At 47.7% G+C, this 21,275-nt stretch overlaps 1 protein-coding gene across 6 annotated transcripts in view; it reads right to left on the bottom strand.

Annotated features, from left to right (window-relative positions):
* The window catches only part of RALGAPB (Ral GTPase activating protein non-catalytic subunit beta), a 2,501,232-nt gene that overhangs the window by 2,348,872 nt on the left and 131,085 nt on the right, over nucleotides 1–21,275 (bottom strand). The gene's annotated exons all lie outside the window — the stretch shown is intronic.

Below are 21,275 nucleotides of genomic sequence, written 5' to 3'. Positions count from 1 at the left end.
AAGGTATATGGTATTGGGTGCCTTTTGCCCTATAGTGAGTCTTTCATCCTACGTCTGGTTTTAGGAAGATGCTTGGCAGCAGCTATACTTTAGTTTTGGCTTCACCAGGGGTGCACACCAACTTATCACATGGTAGCACAATTTTTTGTGTCCGTTTATGGGCTTACAATCGAGCATCAACAATACAGGTCTTTATAGGGTCCAGCCAGAGTGCATTGTATTGCCTGGTCCCATTTGCCAGTGTCATACATACGCCTAGGTCACATTTCATTTCTTGCCTTGCAGGAAAACACATGTTCTGTCACAGCATTATCATTACCCGTGAACACCTAGCACTCGCCCTTTGTATCCAAGTCACCCTTGCTTTGTTCATTACTGCTAATGTGTTTTATTGGGGTACAACTGAGAGCAGCGGAATCACTCATTTTTGTCATGGTAGTGTGTAGACCTAGAAATTATTGCCACATCACGTTTTTGTGGGTGGTAACTCAACTGCTCCTGCAACAGGGGGATCCTGTAACAGTCACTCTTGTAAGGGCCATCTGATCACACCCCATGGAGCTCAGGTATGCCACCTGGGTTTGCTTTGAGCTTCACAGGGGTTTGGTGTCTGCGGTTACAAGCGAGAGCAGGCATGTAATTAATAAATGCGCATGCAGTCTCCAAGCACAGTGAACTGTACAATTCCACGCTGTTTCTTTGTGTCAAAATTTTCCCTTTTACACAGGTCTCTTCATTTCTAGAGACCGCGGACACACTTTCTCTGAACCATCCAACACAACCTACTGAGTGCATGTATGCCATTCAGGGTTGCTTTGTGCATTCGCGAGAATGTTCTCTTTGATAAACAGTTTGAACTGTATATGTCCAGTGACTTAGTAAGTGTTCTAGCAACTGTTCACCAACAAATGAGAAATCCATGTTTAAATGCTACGGATCTTTTGAGACTGTTCATTTTAGATGCACACACACGCACCAAACAAAAGCATAGGTCATATTCTACAGGTATTAGTGGAATTTAACATTTTGCTAATTATAATATTAAAGACTGATGCAAAAGACAGACTGCCACATAAGGAAGTTTGGTTGCCCTGACTCATCACATAAATTTTCTTTTTAAACATTGTAAGTGCATGAGCTACCACTCTCGACTTTTATAAATCACTTGTTACAAAAATAAATCTTGCCGTGTTCGATTGGAACACACGGTTGAACTACTTTTTTATCATCATTAGTTTGCAAACTATTTCGAAACAATTTTTAATCAGAGGTGTATTCCAAAACATTGTAGACCTAATGGGCTACACCCTAATTATCTCTCAGAATAGCTGAGCAGAGCTATTTTTCTTTGGTAGTATTTAAATACAGTTATACAAGGAAACCATGCCCAGCGTCTTCTTGATACATAATCGTTTTATTGGTATGCCGACATGTGTTTCGACCTTTACATAAAGGTCTTCTTCAGGGATTTTATACCATTAATCATAAATCAGATACGAACAATAGTGACACAACAAAAAAGGGTGCAACATAAATCGGTACATGTCATACATTACCAGAGGATTTGAGAAATTTTGATCCATATGCACTGGTGCATCCCAAGATTCTTTACAAGGAGCAAGTCAAATGCAATTCCCAGCATGGGTTACAAGAGAAACAAAAAAGCCTCTAATTAATTTACTGTATCAGTATTAAAAAACTAAAAACAAAGACAAGTATTTTGTCCATATCAGACACCAAATACTCTGTTTAATGAATGTCTCTCCACCACCATTGTCGTGTGTCCACCACTAGGGCACCACCCCACACAAATAAAATCCAAGTGAAAAAATGGGGCAAGTGTGCCCATAGCTGTTGAAAACACCTTGTGATCCTCTTCCGGGGTGTCGATCTGGAGCATTACTATGAATGGATTGTACTCTCTTAATTAAATTGCTGAAGATATGTTTTAACTGAACCAGAGGTTGGCACAATTTACTGTTTGCGATAATCAGGAAGTAGACCCAAGAATCCTGTTGGATACTCAAACTCCTCATGGACTTCCTGTACTGTAAAAAGTTATTTATAGACTCAGTGATCGAACCATCAATAAAATATGTTGTCTTGATGGTGACAATCAACTGAAATAATTTAGAGCCTGGATTTATTAAACAGTCTTAATCCATTGGACAAGGGCACCACCACCAAAAGACCTCAATGTTGTGTAGCTAATCCTTACCCTTTAAACCGTATAATCCTCAATTCTTGTTTTTAGGAACATGCTTCTCAATTCCGGAGCATTGATGTATTAAAATTAAATGGGCTTGTTGCTTAAGAGTAAATAAAAAAGATGCACTTGCAGGGGTATCCCTAATGTCCCGATCATAAAGGCCAACTTAGAAATGTACAATAATACATCTGTGTACCTCGGCCAGACCACCTGAAAATGGATGAATGGGGTCCTTGCCTCCTAGAAACTTGATGTTTCTATGGTCGCAAAAAAGGTAGCTTATTGCCTGCAACAGAGTAATATTTACAATTGCCTTCAAATTCTCACTTCCGATTTTGTCAAAATGTATTTGTCCCATATAATAAGACCCCAAATTTGCACCCATACTTACATTTCAAATGAGGCTGTCTGCTTGCATTCTTCCTAATGGTGTTCCTCGCGATGATCCGAGCTTTATTAAGGCCGCCATTTTGGAACGACAAGGAATAAATATTCTATTTGACGCAATGGCACCATGACATCATAACGTGCACGACGTCTGCGACCAAACGTGGGGCGCATCAAAAACACGCTGTGTTGATAAACAAACCCCACGAATTCGTGGTGCACTAAAATTATTGCAGATTGTTGACCTCTGCTGGTAAAGATCCTTTCTACAAACAGATCTTAGCACATTTCACTATTCCTGATAAGATTATACTGAACATTAAACCACATATTATTGGCTGTGCTAATGAGAATATTTTCTCTGTTTCCAGGAAATAAAGCATTCTGCTGTTCTATTTGTCACCTAACTACACAGCTTCTTAAGCACCCAATTCCTACTGTTTTCTCGTTAACCTAACTGCACATATTCTTGTCCTTTTATGGACCGATGTCCCTTAGTACTGATTTGTTCAGATATCCTATGCATAGAGGATGGGTTCTGAGCATAGACAGAGCCCCCCGGTTCCCACATGGACAGACCCCATGAATCCTGGGAACAACCTCTAACACACCGCTGCAGAATATATAAGGGCACACAGAAATTGCAGAGAAATGATAATGTTTGAGAATGAATGTGCAGTTTTGGAAAGATTTGGTGAACAGGCATATAACAGAGACGAACAAGTGACTTACCCCTGGTAACATTCTTTTGACTGGATGTTCCTCCCACGCATTCCTTATCTTTGATATTCGATATACAGCTTCAGCTGCTTCAGAAAAAAAAACATTCGGCAGAGGGCGCTGTGCATCAATGCAGTCAACTGGATGTCCCTCAAGGGCCTCCGTCTCGAGGATGATGTCATCGAAGGTATATATAGCACGCAAAGCACCTGTTGGCTTCAGTTGTTTTTTCTTTCAGTAGAAACTACCCACATAACCACGGATTTGACCCTGTTACACTTTGAAGGAGCGAAAGCTGTAATAGCACAGGAAATTCTACTGTGGGGTAGGCTGGGAGGGCGATGAGGAATACGTGGAAGGAACATCCAGTCGAAAGAACGTTACCACGGGTAAGTAACTTGTTCTTCAAATGCATTGTGCCCTCCCACTTATTCCTCATCTTTGATAGACTCCAAAAGCAGTGTTTGTTTTGGTGGAGGGAGTAAGAATTTAGCTATCAATGGCTTCCATGAACCGGATGGAGAACAGCCTTTCCAAAGCTTCCATCCTGACCGAGGAAAGACTCAAGGCAGTAATGCTTTGTGAACGTATGTATAGTAGACCACGTAGCTGCCTCACAAATGTTTTTGATCGGGACACCTCTTTGCAGAGCCGTAGAGGTAGCCATGCCCCTGGTGGAATGGGCCCGTAAGACTTCGGGAGGATTCTTGCCCGCCAGTCTATAGCATTCTAAAATTGCCAGAATGATCCATATGGATAATGTCTCCTTTGTCACAGCCTGACCCAGTTTGTGACCTATATAGCCTATAACAAGCTGATAATCTATACAAAATTTGGATAATCTAGAGATGTAGAAGCTTAAAGCTCTACGAGGATCCAATCTGTGTAATCTTGCCTCCTCTTTGCCAGGATGAAGTGGAGGATAGAAACTGGGCAATACAATTTCCTGTCCTAAATGAAAATATGCAATGATTTTAGGTAAAAATGAAGGCTTAACCCTCAGAACAACCTTATCCTCGTGGAAAATAGAAAAGGGTGGCTTGGATGATAGTGCCAGCAATACTACAGACTGAAGTTAATGCTCCCAATAGAATGGTTTTAAATGTTAGCAACCTTAATAGACATGAATGTAGGGGTTCAAACAGTGAACACAAAACATGTTAATACCAGATTAAGGTCCCAAACTGGAACCTGGAAAGGAGATGGGGCGGGGGTGGGGAGGGAACTCATTGGTGAGTCCCTTTAGAAATTGTATTACCAGTGGGAACTTAAAATAAGAAGATTCCTCTGACGAGCGCTTAAAGATGGATAGCACCGCCAAATATCCCTTTTTCAATCTGGAGCCCCAGATTGGCTAGGTATAGCAGAAAGGATAATACTTCTGGTGTTTTGCAGAGTAAAGGGTCTGCATTCTTGTCCTTGCACAAGCTGCACTATTTGTTCCAAAGGCAACAGTACAAGGACTTTGTTGCTGGCCTTCTGGCCGAAAGCAAAATCTCCATCACATCATCCGGGCGGTCCCAATCCTTGTATCTCAGCCTCTCAGAAAGCATGCGTGAAGACTGAGTGTCTTGACCTCTGGATGAAGAACCAGACCCTCCTCTCGTGAGAGAAGGTCAGCTCCTTGTGAAAGACTTATTGAAGGGCAGATGGACATATCCAGAAGGACTGGGTACCACGTCCTCCTGGCCCAATCTGGGGCAATTAGGATCATGAGTTTCCTGAACGTTCTCAACCTCCTGATCACATGAAGAATGACAGGGACTGGAGGAAACGCATACAGGAGTGGAAACTCCCAGTCCACCATTAACGCGTCTCCTAGAGCTCCTCTTGGAGGAAATTCCCTGGAGCAGTACAGTTCACACTTCCGGTTGACACTGGTCGCGAGCCGATCCACTTGCGGGGTTCCCCAAAGGGTAAAGCGCTCTTGAAGGATTTCCTGAGCTAGTTCCCACACGTGGGAGACTGTGCTCTGCCTTCTCAGAGCATCCACCGCTGTGTACTCCTTCCGGCTCGATGAACTGCTGATAGGGAGATTCCTTCTTGAATTGCCTAGTACCAGAGCTGCATTTCCTCTCTGCACAGTGGTAGTGACCCTACACCACCTCTCTTGTTGAGGTAGTACATGGCCACTGAGTTGTCGGTCATTATCCGGACATTCTTTCCCCCTACAGATGGGAGAAAGGCATTCAGCGCAAGTCTGATTGCCCTCAGCTCTAAACGAATGATGTGTAGTTTAGACTCCAATGGAGACCAACGTCCGCTGATTGTCAGATGGTTGGCGTGGGCTCCCCACCCAGTGAGTGAGGCGACCATCACTACTGTTATCTCCGGCCATGGTTGCCAAAAAGGTTCTCCCTTCAGAATGTTGTCCTTGCAGGCCCACCACAGGTGCGATTCCTGCTTGGAACCTGAAGTATGTCTGACACATTGCCCGAGAATTTAGACTATTGTGTTCTGAGAGCCCATTGAAGGGATCGCATTCTCAGGTGAGCCTCTGGCACCAGAAAAATGCAGGATGCTACGAGGCCGAGCAACCGCAAAGGCCGGGAGATGCTGGGTACTGTTGGAGACCATCTGCAGAATGTCTTGAGCCCTCACCTCGGGTGGCAAGCTCAGTACAGCCCCGATGAACTGGAGCTTTTGAGGTGTCATATAGGACTTCTTGTAATTGAGGGAGCACCACAGTCTGTGAAGAGAGTGGCAGGTGATGTTGAGATGAGCCAGGACTTGTTCAGGAGAATGCGCTGTGACCAGCCAATCGTCCAAGTAGGGGTAGACGTGAACCGCCCCCCTCTCCTGAGACCGCTGCCACCACCGCCATCAGCTTGGTGAAAACCCTCTGGGCAGAGGTCAGCCTGAAAGGCAGAACTCGAAACTGATAATGAGAACCATCAACGGTGAACCTCAGGTACTTGTGTTGGCACATGAAAGTAAGCATCCTGAAGGTCCGATGACACCATCCAATCCTGGAACTGGAGGGCCTGAAGGATCTGAGAAAGTGTGACCATCTTGAACTTGTCCTTCCTGAGGAACTTGTTCAAGTATCTCAAGTCCAAGATGGGTCTCAGTCATGCGTCATTCTTGGGTATTAGGAAATGGAGAGTACCATCCTTTGTTCCTCTCCGCTAGACAGCTGGCGCACACAGACGGGCTCCTGGCAACATCAAGAAGAACAAGTTACTTTCTTACCTGGTAACGTTCTTTCGATGGGATGGTCCGACGACATATTCCATATCTATGACAGGTAATCACCACAGCTGTGCTGCTTCGGAAACTTTTTTCGGCGTCTGGGTCGATGCCGTCGAGGACCTCCTCCGACGTCCGACGTCATCCGATGTGATAAGTAGGACGCACGACGCCCGTAGCCTCAGTTGTAGTTTTTTCCCCCAGAACGTGTGACATTAGTCTACTGCCAGTCAGACACAAAGCCTTGCGGAACGTAAGCTGCAATCGCAAAAGAAATTCTGCAGCGGGGAAGGTAGGAAGGGAGCGATATGGAATACGTCGTCGGACCATCCCATCGAAAGAACGTTACCAGGTAAGAAACTAACTTGTTCTTCGAGGGGATTGGGTCCTCTGACGTATTCCATATCTATGACAGACTCCCAAAGCAGTACCAGAGCAAGGAGGAGGGAAAGAATTTAGAATCAAAATTTAGAATTGCCAATCAAATAGCAGAGCAAAGGACCGCCTTGCCAAAGGCCAGATCCTGTCCTCGGATGGAATCGAGGGAATAGTGACGTACAAATGTATGTACTGAAGCCCAGGTGGCTGCATCACAGATGTTGCGAATAGGAACACCCCTCTGCAGGGCAGTAGATGCAACCATACCCCTGGTAGAATGGGCCCGCAGGCCAGCCGGTGGGTCCTTACCCGCCAAGCGGTAACACTCCGAGATGGCCAAAATAATCCAGCGAGACAAAGTCTGTTTCGTCAGAGCTTGTCCCAAACGCTTTCCAGCGTAACCAATAAAGAGTTGATCGTCCACTCTGACCCGGGACATGCGTGAAACATAAAAGCTTAAAGCTCTCGTAGGATCAAGCCTATGGAGCCTCTCCTCTTCCTTCCCAGGATGCGGAGGAGGATAAAATGCCGAAAGAACAACCTTCTGGGCCAAATGAAATTCCGTCACTACATTCGGAAGAAAAGAAGGACGGACTCTAAGGACAACCCTGTCCTTATGGAAAACAGTGAAGGGAGGCTTAACTGAAAGTGCCTGTAACTCACTCACTCACTGCGAGCGGAAGTGACCGTAACTATAAATACAGTTTTAAGAGTCAACAGTCTCAACGGACAAGAGTGCAAAGGCTCAAAGGGAGCACCCGTTACAAATCTGAGAACAAGGTTTAAATCCCAACCGGGCACCAGGAAAGGCGACGGAGGGAACACATTAGTGAGCCCTTTCAGAAACTGTGAAATTAAAGGGATTTTAAAGTAGGAACACTCTTCAGACGAGCGCTTAAAGATGGTCAGCGCCGCCAGGTAATCTTTAATGGTACCCACTTGCAAGCCCTGTGGGCCAAAGAAAGTAAAAAGGACAGAACCATGGGGATGTCACATGCAAAAGGAGACAGTACCAGGGACCTGGTACTGAGGAGTTGCTTACCCCTCACTACTCTATATCAGAGCAAGGTTGGATGTAATCCTAGTCACACATACATATAATTATCTAACAGTAGTCATTCGTGTCAGCCAGACAAAAGACCGAGGGTAGAGAGAGGAGGCATACCTGAGAATAATTTTAATTCAAAATTCAGAACATTAAAAAGCTACAAAATACGACATGTGTACAGATATAAAACAGATGCAAGTGGTGTGAAAAACAAAACATATAAGGCAAGGCTTCGGGGGGCAGAGAGCCTTAGAGAGAAACAAAAACAGGTAAAATGACTTGATACACCTTCATTTTCTAATACAAAAATGTTGCAAAATGGCAAAATTTAGCATTTGCTGAGATATAAAGTGTCGACATGTTTCGGCCAATCGTCATATGGGACATTTTCTCAAGTGTCCATACAGAATCTAATTGTAGTGGCCATCATCAGGACAAGACATTTCTTCAAATACAGCCTTATAAGTGATTCGATGTGGGTATCACGCACATCAGTAGCTACTGACTAGAGTGTGATCGGTGAAAAAACCATCCATGGCTCTTGTACAGACGAAAGTATAGCACGATCTACTTGCTACAATGGTCGTCCAGAGGATTCAAAGTACACTCTTTGATATTCCAGAACCAGCTGACCACTTGGTACACAGCGGTGAGGACAAGAGGACCCGTAGGCCCTTGCAGGATATTAAGATTTTCTACGAACTAACCGTTTAACTGTCTCGGACTTGCGTGGTATAAATTCCACTTGGCTGCATAACGTTGACACAACCGTGCCCATAGCCCATTAGAAAACCGCTGGCGACTATGTTCTGGAATATCAAAGAGTGTACTTTGAATCCTCTGGACGACCATTGTAGCAAGTAGATCGTGCTATACTTTCGTCTGTACAAGAGCCATGGATGGTTTTTTCACCGATCACACTCTAGTCAGTAGCTACTGATGTGCGTGATACCCACATCGAATCACTTATAAGGCTGTATTTGAAGAAATGTCTTGTCCTGATGATGGCCACTACAATTAGATTCTGTATGGACACTTGAGAAAATGTCCCATATGACGATTGGCCGAAACATGTCGACACTTTATATCTCAGCAAATACTAAATTTTGCCATTTTGCAACATTTTTGTATTAGAAAATGAAGGTGTATCAAGTCATTTTACCTGTTTTTGTTTCTCTCTAAGGCTCTCTGCCCCCCGAAGCCTTGCCTTATATGTTTTGTTTTTCACACCACTTGCATCTGTTTTATATCTGTACACATGTCGTATTTTGTAGCTTTTTAATGTTCTGAATTTTGAATTAAAATTATTCTCAGGTATGCCTCCTCTCTCTACCCTCGGTCTTTTGTCTGGCTGACACGAATGACTACTGTTAGATAATTATATGTATGTGTGACTAGGATTACATCCAACCTTGCTCTGATATAGAGTAGTGAGGGGTAAGCAACTCCTCAGTACCAGGTCCCTGGTACTGTCTCCTTTTGACCCTTGTGATTCAACCCTTTTGCGAGTTTGCTCCCCCGAAAACAAAAAATATTGGGTTTTGGCCTGATTTGTTAATACACATGCAAAAGGATCCACATTCTGAACTCTGCACCAGTCGCAGAACTTACACCAACGGCAACGGTACAGAGACTTTGTTGCTGACCGTCGGGCCGAGAGCAACACCTCCATCACGTCTTCAGGGAGATCGCAATCCTTATACCTCAACCTTTCAGAAGCCAAGCGTGAAGGTTGAGGGATCTGACCTCTGGATGGAGAACCTGACCCCCCTCCCGTGAGAGCAGATCGTCTCGGTAGGGAAGACGACGTGGAGGACAGATGGACAAGTCGAGAAGGTCCGGGTACCACGTCCTCCGATCCCACACCGGAGCAATGAGGATCATCTGGGAACCGAACTTTCGTAACCTCTGCAGCACTTGCGGGATGACGGGGACTGGAGGAAACGCGTACAGCAGTGGGAATGACCACTCCCCCACGAACGCGTCTCCTAAGGCTCCTTTTGGAGGAAATTCCCGCGAGCAGAACCTCTCGCACTTCCGGTTGACACTGGAGGCGAAGAGATCCACTTGAGGGGTCCCCCAAAGGGCGAAGATCTCCAGGAGAATCTCCTGAGCCAACTCCCACTCGTGAGAGATCGTGCTCTGCCTGCTCAGAGCGTCCGCTGTCACGTTTTCGTCTCCAGCCAGATGAACTGCCGAGATCGAAACTTCCTGCTGGATGGCTCAGAACTCGAGCTGCATCGCCTCCCTGCACAGAGGAAGTGACCCTGCCCCCCTTTTTGTTGAGGTAGTGCATGGCCACCGTTTTGTCCGTCAGGATCAGGACATTCTTTCCTCGCACAGTCGGCAGAAAAGCCTTCAGGGCTAGCCTGACGGCCCTCAGCTCCAACAGATTGATATGGAGTCTGGACTCAGACGGAGACCAACGACCGCTGACTGTCAGCTCGTTGGCATGAGCTCCCCATCCCGTGAGGGATGCATCCGTCACGATCGTCACCTCCGGACAGGGAAGCCAAAACGGAGCCCCCTTCATCAAGTTGCCTTCGACGGCCCACCACAGAAGGTCCTGGGTGACCGAGGGTGGCACCTGAACCGGGTCCGACATCCTGCCAGAGGACTGCGACCATTGCATCTTGAGTGCCCACTGCAAAGATCTCATCCGCAGGCGAGCCTCTGGCACCAGAAGAATGCAGGATGCCATGAGGCCGAGCAACCTCAAGAACTCGAACGCTGGGAGCGTCTGGGCATGCTGAAAATTGTGCACCATCTGCTGAATGTGAAGAGCCCTCACCTGGGGAGGAAAACACTGCCCCAGGGAAGTGTCGAGCACTGCTCCGATGTACTGGAGCCGCTGTGTTGGCGTCAAATGGGACTTCTTTAAATTGAGGGAGAAGCCCAGCCTGTGAAGGGAGTGGCAGGTGACTGACCGATGATCCAGGACCTGCTCGGGAGAGCGCGCCCTGATCAACCAATCGTCTAGGTAGGGGTAGACGTGAATCCCCCCTTTCCTGAGATGCGCTGCCACCACCACCATGAGCTTGGTGAAAACCCTCGGGGCGAAGGTCAGTCCGAACGGCAGGACCCGAAACTGAAAGTGCGAGTCACCAACCGCGAACCTCAGGTACTTCTTGTGCTTGGGATGGATCGGCACATGGAAGTAAGCATCCTTGAGGTCGAGAGACACCAACCAGTCCTGAAGCTGAAGGGCCTGGAGGACTTGAGAGAGAGTAACCATCTTGAACTTGTCCTTCCTGAGGAGTTTGTTCAAACCGCTCAAGTCCATGATGGGTCACAATCCCCAGTCTTTCTTCGAAATCAAAAAATAAGGGGAATACCATCCCTTGTTCCTCTCCTCTACAGGCACCAGTTCTATGGCGCCTTTCTCCAGCAGGGCTTGAATTTCCTGCGCAAGGAGCGGATCCGGACCCTGCAAAGAGAGATTCCCTGGTGGATTGTCGTGAGGCCTGTGCCGAAAGGGAAGACAGTAGCCGTGGGTTATGATCTCCAGAACCCACACATCTGAAGTAACGGCACGCCACTCTACAAGATGCTGCGCCAGCCTTCCCCCAACCGGCGAACCATGGGACATGGCCTCATGACTGAGTGGTAGCGGCTGCGGCGTTACCTGAGGGCAAAGAGGCAACTGCCCGAGCGGCCTTGGCATCACAGGTACCCTGTCGTCCACCTCTGGTACCCCTGCGTTGGCCTCTTTGACTGCTAGCTACTCTCGCTTTACTGAAGGACGAGTAATAGCGAAAGGAACCACCCATCCATTGCTGTCCCCTAGGACGAAAAGGCGGAGGTTGGCGAACTGCAGCGCCCAACGACTTCGCTGCAGCTTTGGAGGTCTGCAACCTCTCAAGGCTCTCGTCAGCCTTGCTGCCAAAAAGGTGTTCACCGTCAAAGGGCATGTTGAGGAGTCGGGACTGCACATCAGAAGCAAACCCCGACTTCCGCAACCACGCAAACCTGCGTATCACGGTGCTCGCCGCCATGGACCTGCTGACGCATTCAGCCATGTCCAAACCCGACGGAATGTACTCACACATGGCATCCTTACCATCCTGGACCATAGCAAGGAAACCATCCCGTTCGTCCCCTTCGGGAATATGTTCAGCCGCTAACGCAGCACAGTACCACAGAGTGTGTGTGAAACGAGACAAGGCACATATGGAGTTGGCCGCCTGAAGCGCCATACCGCCCGAAGAAAACACTTTCTTCGCCCAGCCACCAAAACGTTTGTCGTCCCTATCCGGAGGGATGGTAGGGTACGACGCCTGCTTTGCCGGGGCCGTGGCCGCCTGCACCACCAAACTCTCCGGAGTGGGGTGCCTGGTCAAGTAGCAGGGGTCGCTACTGGCTGGACGGTATTTTCGCGACAAGGACCTGCCCACCGCCGGGAGACTCTCCGGAGCAGTCCAAGCCGCCGCCACCCTTCTCTGTAGAGCCATATGAAACGGCAGTACCGGGTCAGTTGGGGGACCAACATCAAGGATGTCCGTGAGATCATCCTGCACAAACTCCCCTGGGGGAGCAGACCATCCAAAGTACTCGGAGACCCGAGCCATAAGGCGCCGGTACGAGGAATCAGCATGAGAGCCAGGCTCAGGCCTACAAAACTCCACCTCCGGAGAGGTGTCCAGTCCACTGGCATCATGCAGTGACTGCCTCAAATCGTCAAATTGGCTATGGCCCGAGACCATCTCATCTGGAACCTGACTAGGAACCAGGCCATCAGAATCCTCATCCATCTCCGAAATATATTCCAGGCGGTGAAAAGAAGGCACCCGAGAGTGCTTGCTCTTAACCAGAGCCTTTCTAGGGGGTTCCCCCGTGCCACGGGTACCTCCGACACCCCGGCCTCGAAAGGCGTCGAGGGCGTCGAATGAACCGGCGTTGGCGTCGAGAGAACAGGCATCAGCGCCGAGAGGATCGGCGTCGACGTCGAGTAAATCGGCGTCGTCAGATGCAGCGCCGCCAGCATCGACACTGTCCTCGAAGCCGGAGCTCCGAGCGTGTCCTTCGACGACCTGAGAGTCGACGGCTTCGACGACTTCCTCGGAGCCGGAGCCTCGAGAAAGCCTGTCGACGCCCTCAACGCCTCAGGCGTCGATGTCTTCCTCGAAGACATCACAGGTGCACACGGTCTCGAACGCGTCGAGGACCGGGACCTGGAACGGGTACGTCGAGAACGAGTCCCCTTGTCCGAACGGGACCTCTCCCGTGACTCGTGCCGACCACTCTTGCGAGCGGTGTCTCTCGACCTCTCACGGCCGACCCCACTCGGGGGCGCAGACGGCTTAGTACCCTGCGACTCGAGAATCGCCAGCATTTTCTTGCCGAAGGAAGCCCATTCCTCCGGCGTCACACGGCTGGTGGGGTAAGCAACGTGCCGGGCAGAGTCCTCAGAAGAGGACCTGAAAGACGACCGCTCTCGGCGCTTCCGAGAATGCCTCGAAGAGGCCGAGGAGTGGCGAGACCGACTCCTAGAAGGAGACCCACGAGACTTCCGACGACGACGCAGAGAGTCACCTCTCGAATCATCCGTCGAAAGCCCCGCAGACTTCGACTTCCGGGGCTTGGACACCCGACCTACCGACAACTTCTTCTTACGTTCCCGTAAGGCTTTGGACGTGAGCGACTGGCAGTCTATACAGTCATCCGTGTCGTGGGCCTCCCTGAGGCACCAGAGGCAGGCGTTGTGCGAGTCCGTCACCGACATCTTGGCCCCACACTCCCCGCACTCCTTGAAGCCCGGACGAGGGGTCGAAGATGAAATAGAAGACATCTTCTTACGAAGGATTTTCTCACAAAAACGAACAGGTTCGAAGAACCGAGAACAACAGAACTCCAAAGAGTCGAGGCGTAACCGAGATTCACGAAGCAACACGTTCGCGGAAAAAACGGAACTGAGGCTACGGGCGTCGTGCGTCCTACTTATCACATCGGATGACGTCGGAGGAGGTCCTCGACGACGGCGCATCGACGTAGGACGCCGAAAAAAGTTTCCGAAGCAGCACAGCTGTGGTGATTACCTGTCATAGATATGGAATATGTCGGAGGACCCAATCCCCTCGAAAAAGAAATTGACCTCACCAAAAGGGTTGCTATTAGTGGAATCGATACTTCCAACTCCATATGATTGAAACAGATGTTGGGTGGTGTCTATGTCGAAATAAGCACTATATGGAACTCCAACAAGTTGCCAAAAACTTCTGAAGCAAAGACCAGTATTACCTGCAGGTCTTTTTCTCAGACGTCCCAAAATACAATAGAGTGGACACCAGATCAGAAGATATACTATTTGGGGATCGAATTTATTTCCTTGAACAAACTGCTTTGTCCTGAAGATGGCCTAAACACCGAATTGAGTGACAGCACTTCAGATGGTGCAGTACACACAATAAAGGCCGAAACATATGTTGACCAGTTAGAAAATGCATATTTGTCATTTTCTTATCTCTTTTGCAAGACCATACATTGTTTTGTTAGGAGCAAAAGTGTAAGAATTAGATACCCCATTACAGGTTTTTGAAATTCCGAAAAGAACTGTTGTGCAAAAGCTGTCACTATCCACACAATAAGGCAATATACTAAAATGAATTGTTATAGTATGGGTTTATTTTTTTTTCATGATTTATGAATATGTTATAAGTGATCACTTGTTTTTTCATGTTCTTTTTAAAAAAGTGAAGAAAGTAATAAAAAGTGTAAGTTGTGTATAAAAAGTGTCACAGTTGTTAAAGGTGTATAATCAACCAAATGACTGAGTAGTTTTCCAACTGAACTGCCTGATGTCCATCAGGGCACTGTAGAGAGGGGTAGTCGATCTGTCATTCTCTTTATGCACCATAATATTCTCCTGTACAGATTTGACCCCCTGGTTAAAAAATTGGAGTACACAATTCTTAATCCTCTCCGCTACAGGCACTGGTTCTATAGCGCCTTTCTCTAGCAGGTTCAAAATTTCCTGCACAAGGAGTGGATCTGGAACCCTCAAAGAATGTCTCCCGGTGGATGGCTCCGAGGTCTCTGAATAAAGGGAAGGCAGTAACCTTGGGCTATGGTTTGTAGTGCCCAAGCATCCGAAGTAATGTCTTGCCATTCTTTCAGATGCTGAGAGAGCCTGCCTCCCACTAGTGTTTCGTGACTCAAGACCTCAGAGATGTTTTGAGGAGGCTGAAGCAGTGGCTGTTGGTAAGGATGCCCCTGTTTGAGCTGGCTTTGCACCTCTCCCTCGTCCACCACGAGGGAATCTTCTTTGGCCTCTTTGACCAGCCATTCCTCTCGCTATTCCAACTGAGAAATAGTACCGAAAAGATCAACTCCTCCAATGCTGTCGAATGGGGCGAAAAGGGCTGAGGCTGCCTAATAGCGGCACCTAAGAGTTTGGCTGTCGCCTTTGAGGTCTGCAACTTCTCAAGGCTTTCGTCAGTCTTGTTGCTAAAAAGGTGAGACCCATCAAAAGGCATGTTGAGGAGTCTGGACTGCACATTCGGTGCAAATCAAGATTTCATCAACCACACAAATCTGGGTATTACAGTGCCTGTTGCCATGTCTCTGCTGATGGTATTAGCAGAATCCAGACGAGACTGAAGAGACTCGCACATGGCTTCTTTGCCGTATTTAACAATAGCCAAAAATCTGTCTCTTTCCTCCCCCTTGGGAATGCACTTCGCCGCCATAGAAATACAGTCCCATACTGTGAATGAGAACTTTGCTAAGGCACATGTGGAGTTGGCGGATTTAAGAGCCATGCTCCCTGCAGAAAATTATTTGGTTCCTCATGTATCTACTCTCTTGTTACCCCTATCTGGAGGGTTGGCTGGACCTCCTTTGAAGTTGCTGTAGCTGTTGCACCACCAGACTTTATGGAGTGGGGTGTGTTGATAAGTAGTTGGGGTCACTACTAGATGGGCGGTATTTTCTAGTCAGGCTTTTGTTTACTGCTGGATTATACCCTGGCGTTTCCAAAGTTGCTGTCACCCTTTTTTGGAGAGCGATGTGGATGGTAAAATGGGATCCATTTGAGGACCATTATCAAGGACGTCTGTTAGATCATCCTGCTTGAAGGAGAGGGTAGGCCTACTCCATCCCAAGTAGTCTACAACCTTAGACATTGTCTACAAGATGCATCTGCATGTTCACCAGCTTCAGGTCTACCAACTTCTAGCAGGAGTGGAGGTCTTTGTGGGACAAGATACCCTCTCAGGGTGCCTCTTTTTTGACTTCCTCGACGACGATGAGTGGTGGGAGCCACTCCTCGACCTGGATCTTTTAACCTTCTTCCTTCGAGGAGAGTCACATCTTGGCTCGTCCGAAGGAAGTTTCTTCGACGCGGTAGTTAAAAGGCATTTTTTGGAGATTCTACCTACAGCCAATTTCCCCTTTTCAGAGCCTTTCCGGTCATCGACTGGCATTTGGAGCAGGCCGAGGTTTTGTGCTCCACACCAAGACACCATAAACCTACTCAATGTGGGTTGGTTATTGACATTTTGGAGCCGCAGTCCTGCCTGACACTTCTTGAACCAGGTCTTTGCGGTATTAGGTGTCAAGGAAGAAGACATCGTGACTTGAATAGAAGCACCCCATAGTTTCTCAAAGCGTAATCTTACTCGGAAAAACGTAACTGAAGCCTATGGGCACTGCGTGTGCTTTATATACCTTCAATGACATCACCCTCGAGACGCAGGCCCTCGAGGGACATCGAGTCGACTGCATCAACACACAGCGCCCTCTGCAAAAAGAAAACGTGCGATGCAGATGAAGCTGGACATAAATAAAAAAAGATGAGGAATACGTCGGAGGACACAATCCATTCGAAATAGTCGAATGCAAAGAAGAGTACGAGTATGAATAGGAGGGATTTACTCCATCCTTAGCCAGTGAAGACTTGGGACATGAAGACTGTCAGAATGGTGACAATATTCTAACGAGAACATCAAATTGTATAACGTTTTGCAGAAACATTAGAGAATCCTCCCATTAGATCAGGACCTATAGTTGTATATAACGAATAGACCGAACCTGGTCTATATGAAAACACGCACATTAGTGGCGAATGACATTAAAAAGCGCATGCAGTCCCCCTTTCCTCAAACAATTGGAAACATGCAAAACCTGGTTAATTTTATTTACTTTAATTTTTATAAAAGCGCCACACGCCCGTGTGCCTCAGAGCACACAAAAAGGACAGGACGGACGGACAAACAGGAAGTTCAGTGGGAGATCAAAGGGCACCGGAAACACTAAACACAGATTAGCCTGGGTTGAGGCTAAACAGACAGGTTTTTATTGCCTTCTTGAAGGATGGCAGGTTGACAGTGAGGCGCATGGAAGCGGGAAGAAGATTCCACTGTAAGGGAGCCTGGACATCAAAAGAGGTCCCTCCAAAGCGTACCAGTTTGTATCTGGACTGAATGAAGGTAGGAGCGATGGATTAACGAAGGTTACTGGTGTTAATATGGGGCTTAACACAATCAGTGAGATATGCCGGGCAGATTTTAGAATGGCATTTGAAGGCCAGGGTCAAGATCTTATGTGTTATCCTGTGCTTTATCGGTAGCCAATGGAAAGCCCTCCTGGCATCCGAGACATGTGCACACCTATATAGGCCCTGGATGGCCCGAACAGCATTGTTTTGGGCTACCAGCAGGGCCCGAATGTTGTGGTCTGTGGTGCCTGCTAGCAAGTTGTTACAGGAATCCAGTCTTGAATTGATAAGTGCTGTACCAAGCAGAGCACAATTTGTAGTGGTGAGGAAAGGGTGAATATAATTTATTCGCTTGGTAATGACTGAATGTAGGAAACATGTGGTCTAATGGATAGTTTCTCATTGAAAACCACCCCTAAGGTGGTAACTTCCTTAGAAACGGCGATGAAATTAACAGCAATACAGAAATTAGCATATTCAAGGGCTAATTTACTCAGGCGTGCTCTAGGGGCAACAATCAAGAGTTCCGTTTTATTGCAATTAAGTGCCAATGAATTGCTTGTGATCCAAGCCTGGACAGCGTTATAGATGTTATTAATGGCAACCAGATCTTGCTCATATTGTCCACGGAGCTCGAGAACGAACTGTGTCATCGGCATAATTTGTATACCGGACACCCAGTGCATGTAACAGATTCAGCAAAGGCCTGATATAAATGTTAAACAGAATGGGGGACAGGCAGGAGCCCTGGGGAATGCTGCATGTTTGGATAACCAGTTTAGAATTATCCTCACCAACAGATACCCAGACAGACCGGCGGCCCAGAAAAGAGGAAATCCAGCTAGAAGCTAGAGTGGAGCAATGGGGGACCCCACAAAGCCTTTTCACTAGTAGAGAGTGGTCCACCATATCGAAGACAACAGAGAGGTCCAAAAGCATCACTAGGGCAGGACGACCTCTGTCCGCCATGCCGGCCAAGGAGGATTTAAAGTCCAGCATGGCGGTTTCAGTGCTGTGCTGAGTTCATAAACCCGATTGACGCAGGCCGAGGATCTTATTTTATTCAATGTGTTTATGGAATTGTACGTAGGCCAGTTTGTCCAAAACCTTTAAGACAAATGGCATGTTGATAATGGGCCTATAGTTGCCCGCCACCAGTGGATTTGCTTTTTTAAGCAAGGGTGTGACCCAATCTTCCTTAAGAGAAGAGGGAATCACACCCTCATCGAAGGAGAGGTTGATGAGTTTGGTCATCCAAGGTGCTAGGAGTTCAAGTGAATCTTTGAAGCCATCTACTGGGCAACAGTCACCAGGGCATGAGGTGGATTTGGGGTCCCGGATAATCTTATTGACTTGCTCTTCTGAGTAATGAGAGAAAGAGAAACATGGGACGTTATTAGTTTTAGAGGCGGGCACTTGGGGGCTGTTCATCTGGGTATCAAATCCTTGAAAGGTGATCTGGATGTTCCTAATCGTTTTCTTATGGGATGCGATTTTAGCCATAAAGCCATTATGGATTTCTTGGCACCATGCAGAATCATTTACAAGATCTTGAGTGGAAGGGGGACGGGGGGAGGGAGTCCTGAAGTCTGCCAAGATCTTGAAGAGTTCACTGACGTTGATCCTCTTATTATAATATGTGGATTTGGAAGAGATAATAGCTGCCTTAAATTCCTTCACAGCTGCTTTGTACATTGATAGAGTAGTTTGACTGGGATGTTTGCGCCAGGCTCTTTCTTGGGCTCTCTTAGCCTGTCTGGCGGAGATAATATCATCTGAGAACCAGGTGTTCTCATGTATCTCAGGCTTGATAACTTTTAGTTTCAATGGAGCATGGTCTGATATGGCATCTTTTATGGATGTAGATGTTAGGAAAGATTTCATATTGTATGTAATTTTCACTCCATGTGGCAACCCCCAAACTTTTTGCTGCTGTTTTACACCCTGATCTAGACTTTGCCAGAGAAGCGCAGCCTTCTGCCGCACTCCTCTGGGCTTTCGCTCAATTCTTATGGGGAAACTGACATGCCCTTAAGATAGTCAGTACTGGGAGACTTCGTTTCCCTTAGTCCTTTCCTCATGTTGCAGCTTTTGTGCAGCAAGAAGCAAGAGTGCACTGTAACTTACTTTACCGCGCTCTTGGGTCTCTAGTCATTCCAAAGGCCCTAGAAACTCTCGAAGACTTATTATGAACGGTGCAAGTGTGTCACGGACAGGAATGGTGGCAGCTATCGTTTCTCTTCTGTTTGGAACCCTTTTTCGCCATGGTATCCGCGCTTATCGCGTTTGGCACAAATGAGTGGCCTGGCTCCAAAATGGCCATGCCACGAGGCTCTTTGTCCTGTCCGCTGACCGTGTTGCCCCTTCACCTTCCCCAGGTCGAGCCGGCCCGGGTCAGTCCTTATTTGGTCATGCACTTTCCTGCGAAACCCCAAAGCTTTCGTGGGCTTCTGCATGCCTTGTGTGTGCCTCCAGGATGTGGGCTGGGATGTCTGTTCCCAATACACATACTGGGTGCCAGAGAGTCTAGAGTGTCCTGAATGCCTGGGACCACAGTGGTCTGTGATAGGTCCACGTATGGTGTGAGTGTTTGTGAGCAGATCTCCCATTGGGTCCTCTCCGTTTTGGCGCGAATGGAACTTTGGATAAGAGGAGGCTGAAAACACCACTACCATGTCGATCTCCTGAGTTCACACCGAACAAGGGATAAGGAGCCAAGTATCCTGCAACAAGAAGCTGAGTCGAGGAATTGCTGGTGACCCGCTGAAGGTTTGGCACCCTGAACCGCTGTCGTCCTACGAGACCCCTCCGCATCCGATTGTCCTAGAAGGTCTGCGAAGGTGCTTCGACCCATTGGAATAGTGGGACCACCTATTCCCGGCACCTTCATCAAACCCTGCAAGTAAGCCTCTTCGGAAGTGTCCCTGGGCCAACCAGTGGGCTGACCAGCTTACGCAGGACGCTTTGCTCTGTCACCGCCGCCGTTTCGGGGAAGCCCTCGAAACTTGGTTTACTGCTTGGCTCTGCGCCCACGGCACCCTCATACCGAAATACGTACAACTTGGCATTCCCAGGTCTGAAGTGAGACGAGTGCGCCCGGACCAGAGTAAACGCGGTTGCCGTGTTGCCCTGCTGCGGTAACAACCTGTGCACATCCGCTGCATTTTGGACACCCTCTACCCTTGTCGAGACGTCCTGATCATCGCAGCTGAACCTGCCAGCAACGTGAACTGAACTGGAGAAGTCTGGGTCTGCCTGCGTCGGGGACCGGTGAATAGTCCATACCCCAACCGGTGGCCCCTCGCGCAGGAGCCCGTTTCTTTTCTACCGCTGTTGCGAAATAGCGACTCTATCCCGCACTCTCACCCTGCCTCTGCCCACAAGTGGAGGCCTTGCTTGAGAAGTGGGGACTTGTTCTGCATCGCTTCATTCACCTTCCTGAACTGTCTGATATCCTTGAAGAGGCCCTCTTTTGTCCACTGGCACCAGCGTGTGCAGGTACTTTTGAGCATAAGGCTCCTCTCTTCGTAGGGTTCGGACTTCCTCCTAGTTAGGTGTATTTCGGATGTCAAACTGGGTCTAATGATTACTTGCCCTGCCTGTTTTCCTCCCCATCTAGGTGATCTACATATTACATGCTCCTAACTCCTTAGACCCCTCAGTTTTGTTTATATATTGTATTGACTGTGATGTGTTCGTTTACTTTAATATTATTGTGATTCTTTACATATTACATGCTCCTAACTCCTTAGACCCCTCAGTTTTGTTTATATATTGTATTGATTGTGATGTGTTCGTTTACTTTAATATTATTGTGATTCTTTACTATGGTCGATGTTACAAAGGCCTTGTAATAAATGTGTCTATATTTTTAATATAACACCTGTCTGGAGTAATTTGTAAGTGTCCTA

Source organism: Ambystoma mexicanum, chromosome 3p (assembly GCF_040938575.1).
Source record: "Ambystoma mexicanum isolate Mex_15411 chromosome 3p, UKY_AmexF1_1, whole genome shotgun sequence".
Classification (NCBI taxonomy): domain Eukaryota; kingdom Metazoa; phylum Chordata; class Amphibia; order Caudata; family Ambystomatidae; genus Ambystoma; species Ambystoma mexicanum.
This window is presented reverse-complemented; position numbering and strand designations above follow the sequence as displayed.